General features: G+C 38.8%; 1 pseudogene across 1 annotated transcript; it reads right to left on the reverse strand.

Moving 5' to 3' along the window:
- Positions 1-470: 470 nt before the first annotated feature.
- LOC307123094 (serine/threonine-protein kinase pim-3-like) lies at positions 471-1356 on the reverse strand (annotated as a pseudogene). The gene is made up of 2 exons: positions 1020-1356; positions 471-851 (listed from the first exon to the last, which is right to left on the reverse strand). The product of its transcript is annotated as a serine/threonine-protein kinase pim-3-like (transcript).
- Positions 1357-5629: the final 4273 nt, after the last annotated feature.

Raw genomic sequence — 5629 nt, forward strand, 5'->3', positions numbered from 1 at the left:
CATTAAACAGCATATAAATCAAAACTGCCTAACGTTACTCAGTGAAATATTGAACCCATGAAGAGCAAACTAGCTGTGTACTTAGTTTTCTGCTGTTTCACTTAAAGTATACTTAAAAATATACTTTTATACACTATAAAGTGGGCCAATGTAGTCCCAAGTAGTACTGAAAACGTTTTCTCCCTTTTTCCACTCTAACTGGGGGGGGGGAAATACAGATTTTGCTACTTGTACTCTGTCCAGCTGGCGGATCTCTAACCCATCGGGGCTCTGGTTTCACCTGGTGCTGCCTCCAGCATCCACATAGAAAGACCCTACCTCCTCTTTTCTGTAGGTGCACAGTCAGGAAGCCATCTCTGCCGTCCTCCTGGTCACCCTATACAAATAATTAAAACCGTTATCTAGACTGACCCTAATAATTCAATCCAACTCATGACTGCTGTGCTTCAGATAAGTGTAATGCCACCTGTTCAGTGTAACCAGGGATGATGCTCAATGTCGTCTAAGCTGGGACGGTCTGCCTCCGCTGCACTAAGACACCAGCTAACCAACTGACGGCACTCTGTTACACACAACACAGTACTTGCCTTCAGCAACACAACAGAACAAACTTCTCTGTCTGGCCATGGTTTTTGTATGGTTTTTCTATCTGAATGTTTGCTATCGCTTACCTGTAGACAGCTCTCTAGGGAAGTGCAGTCTGCTTTTGGAGGTGACCCTCCACGCAGCTCTGAAGGGTAAAAAACCGCACAGGATTTTGTAGAGAGTCACCCCCACTGACCAAACAGTAGCCGGTCCGGCATGATAGAGGTGTTGACGAAACCACTCCGGAGGGGCGTACTGAAGAGTGCCTGAAAACCCAAGAAGACCAAAAAACACTCATTGAAAAGGTTCCCGTCAGAACTAATTGTAGGCCTCAAATTATCTTTAAGTTTCCTTTTGGTTCACAAAATATCCATGTATAAGAACATCACACAGAGTGATGTAGTGAGATCTTTCCTTCTGTAATGCAAACCAACCTGCAAACGATTTGTAGGCTGAGTCCTTTAGGAGGTCTCCACACCCAAAGTCCAGCAGCTTGATGTCATGTGAAGCTGTGGAAATCAGGATGTTCTGTGGCTTGACGTCCCGGTGCAGGACCCCGCGGCTCTCACAGTGTTTCAGCGCAGTGATGAGCTGCACCAGCACTTTCTTGGCCAGGCTCTCATCAAGAGGGCTGTTCTCCTCACTGAAACTCTGGAGATCTTGACAAGGAACAGGCCGCTCCAGGATCATGGTGTAGTGCGTGGGATAGTCAAACCACTCCACAAGCTGCAGGACATTGGGGCTGGCAGGGGCTGAATTGACCTGGGTCATCAATGCGACCTCCAGTGGCAGCAGACCCTGGCCTTCCTGTAGTGACAAATGCTGCATTAAATCCAGGGCTTAATGCGGATGTGAGTGTGTGTGTGTGTGTGTGTGTGTGTGTAAACCAATAGGATGTGAAACAACAAAGGATTCAAGGTGGTACTTACAACTTTCAGCCTCTTGTGTGTCCTGCCTTTAGAGACAAACTTGATAGCAACCATAGACAAGGCCAACTCGGAGGGCAGAGGCGCTAAATAGCCAGGTAGCTCCTCCTGACTAGCCGTCTGGGTGAAAGCTGCACTCTTGGATCTGGAGCGGCCTGAGGCTGAAATATTTTTTTTATATATTAGTCACATTATATTTATAATTAATAATCAATTGTCAGTGGTCACAACAAATAATTGTAAAATTAGCCTTTATTTTTCAACTTTCTATTGCGTCTTGCATTTAATTAGCAGTTTCCTAATTTTGACAAGGTCAAAAAAAATTTTTTGTCCTAATTAAAGACAAAAAAAATGTTTCATTTACAATGAATATATGTGATCATTTAGCTATGCAATATTTGGGTTTAAATGGCTTAACTTGCACACATTTCTACACATGAATTAAGTCAAACTATGCACAACATCAAACCGTAACAACATAACGTACCAATAAACAACTGAATAATTAAAACACTCACCTAGTCCTTCACCCATGCGAGCCATTGAAATCTCCTCCAAACTCCAACAAGAATAAATAAATAAAAAATAAATAAAAAATGAAACTCTCCCCAGAGAGTTTTAAACAAAAACAAACAATCGAAACTATTTCCAAAATAACTCGTTCATATAAAACTCAAAGAATATAACATTTAAATAAAATAGCCTTCAAAAAATACAAGTTTCCTCTCGGAAATCCTCCAAACTCCTTCAAAATTCACAATTTCACCACAGAAAATACTCTCGAGTATCTGAAGTCGCCTCGCATCCAAACCAACAGATATCGATGGGTTCGAGTGTTTATCATTCAAATTTCATTAGACGCGTCGCTATGGTAACTAAATATCGAATCAAATCGTGAGTAACTTAGCTTCAGCACGAGCATAATCTTGACTTTTTCCTTTAACATTCGTGAGATGTTAAACAATTTTGACGTTAATTTTTTTTTAAATATATATATATATATAATGTGATTTTTAGGAATGTGATCTTGTGATTTTTATGTTGGATAACCTACTGAAAGTTTTTATGTCTGCTTATGGACATCGACACACATCGATTATTTGTTTATACAGAACCTATTTCCTAGATGTTTTATTATATAAATGAATAATTATTATAATTCGTGGAATTGCATTTAATTTCCAAAATATTATTCATAGCCCAGGCTAATGGAGAATACTCATGTGTTTATTGCAGTTGACCTTACCACTTCGCAGGACACTTTCAAATTGCTCTCAAAAGGCATTAAGGGAGGATATCAGAGATTCTCTTATTATAAGCTATATTATTATTTCTAATAATTAATTAGCTTTTATCGCATAACCATCATTGGCAAGAGGCCAATCAGCTTTCAGTATCTTCATGCGTCATCAAACCTGTTAGCAGTTGAGGGTGGTGAGGTGAAACTTTCACATTTATCCAAAATATCGATGAAATCCAAATTAATAAAGCATCTCGAAAATTAAAAAAGTCCATATATGAATTTAGTTTAATAAATGAGTGAAGGATGACGTTCCCCCGCAGCAATTATAGGTGAGTAACGTTAGATCAGATGGGATCATAACAAGCACTATTCGGACAGGATTAGTTTCTTAATAAATGTTATAAATAGATTAATAAATAAAGTTATGAACACATTTAGTTATTGCTATTTATGTAAATATATAGCAGCTTAATTCAATTGTGATTTCATGTGCCGTTTGGTAGGGGCATTACGCAAAGTCATGTGATCTGAATACAAACGACATCACGTATTAATTTACGTTAGTTAGGGGACAAATTAGCTACTACCTGCTCATTAAAAGCTCATATCGGCAACTTTAATTTGATATCAAAAAACATAATTTAACGTCGCAACTGTTCATCGAATGAAAAAGGAAAAAGTCAAGATTGTGCTCGCGCTGCTGTACTCGAGCGCATGATCGTCAGGTGTGCATATGCGCATAATGCGACTTTTAGTTGCCATACTATGGCGACGCGTGAAATGAATTTGGACTGGATATAAATACACTCAAACCCATCGATATCTGTTGGTTGAGAGACGAGGCGACTTTAGAGACTTTTGGAGAGTATTTTCCTTGCAGAGATTGTGATTTTTGTGAGTTCGGAGGATATTTTCCTGTTTTAGAGTTTTTGTTTGGAGTTCTTTTCTTTGAAAGAGACACATTTTATTATTCTTTTCTTATTTTAGAAAGAGTTTTATTTGATATATTCTTGGCATTTCTGAGGAGAGTTTTATTTTTTAATTCTTTTTTTTATTTTTGTATTTTCTTGTTGAAGTTTGGATTTTCAATGGCTCGCATGGGAGAAAGACGAGGACGAAAGGTGAGTGTTTTAATTGTTTTATTTGTTTATTATTGGTATATTATGGATTGATTTTGTGCATTGTTTGATTTAACTTAATTGATGTAAAGAAATGTGTGCAACTTAAGCCATTTAAACCCATTTTTTTCACAGCTAAATGATCACATGTATTATATTCCTTGTAAATTAAACAAACTGCAAGCCTTTTTTCTTAAATCAAAATTCAAAATGTTCTTGCCACTATTATAATGCAATTATACAATTATAAGTTGCTCAACTGCAATTAAAGACCTTGTTTATGTTAAGATTATGTTAAAAAGAATTTAACATAATTTGACGTTGATTATTGATTATAAATGTATAATTACTAATAGAACCTTTAAGTATATTTGATGTATGAAATATTTCATCCTCAGGTCGCTCCAGATCCAAGAGTGCTGCTTTTATCCAGACGGCTAGTCAGGAGGTTGGGACACAGGGCTGTGGTGACCATGATCTGGAACCTCTGCTAAACCCAACCCAGCCACTGACACAAGAGCTACCTGGCTATTTAGCACCGCTGCCTTCCAAGTTGGCCTCGTCTGTGTCAAAAGATCAGGCTAACAGGAAGAGGAAGAGGCAGAGCGACAGCCAGCAAGCCCCAGATGATGGGAGCCCATCCACCGCATATAAGAGACCTGCCAAACGGTCCCGCACAGGTCAGAATAGACTCATATTAAAGAAGTTATTTTTCAATTATTAATTGATTTGCCATTGTAAAATATTCTCAAGATCTTTGATGTAAAATCTGTATTAAAGTAGCATTCTTTTATAGATTGAGATACTGCAATAAGTCTTTCTCAAGACATTTCTTGTGATCTTATATGTTGCAGAAGCATATGCGAAGGGCCCATTGCTGGGGCGTGGCGGATTTGGCTCTGTGTATGCTGGGACCGCCAGGTCTGATGGATTTCCAATAAGACATTTTCTTCCCTCTTCATTCAAACAACCTTTAGAAATGTTCTCAGAATTGATATTAGTAAATGACATATGTCACAGTGAGGCAGGTGTGATTTACTGTGGTTTGCGTCTACAGGTTGCTATCAAGTTAGTCTCTAAAGGCAGGACACACAAGAGGCTGAAAGTTGTAAGTAGCTACCACCGTGAATCTGTTGTTGTTTCACATCCTATTGGTTTGCACCATAGACCGTAAAAAAATATGGACGACGCGACTTCATTGACTTCCGCTGACCAGAGTTGAAGCTTTCGGAGGCTGCACACGGCGCTGACATCTTGGGACCGAGTCTGCACAGTAGAGATCAGGAAGTAGAGGCGCGATTATCAAAAGCCCGCCCACATTCTCACATATGCAGAACAATTCATTATGTTGGTGTGAAATAAACAGTTATGGAAATGTAGAAATGAAAGCTAAAGCTCCAATCTCCTCCCAAAAATCCCCAAAAAAGTCTGTTAGTGCCTTAGTGACTACTTCACTCAGAGAAGCCGTCAGTCTCAGCTGTCAATCATGACGTCACATCCCCCGTTTTTATAACATCAAATAACGAACTAAAACTAAACTTATTTAAAAAACGAACACTTGAAATGAAATCATCGTGATAAAAACTGCCTGATATGACAGAAACCATCTTTAGGAAACAATTATTTCAAGTGTAATTTAATTGTTTAGTGTGTCTCGCGTCCATTCTAATACATGGAGAGGTGGGGTTTAGGAGCTATACTGGGACCAACCACCAGGGGGCGATCATGGCGTGGAGGCTTCAGTTTCTGAGAGGAGT

Source organism: Gobio gobio (genome assembly GCF_949357685.1).
Source record: "Gobio gobio genome assembly, chromosome: 3".
Taxonomy (NCBI): domain Eukaryota; kingdom Metazoa; phylum Chordata; class Actinopteri; order Cypriniformes; family Gobionidae; genus Gobio; species Gobio gobio.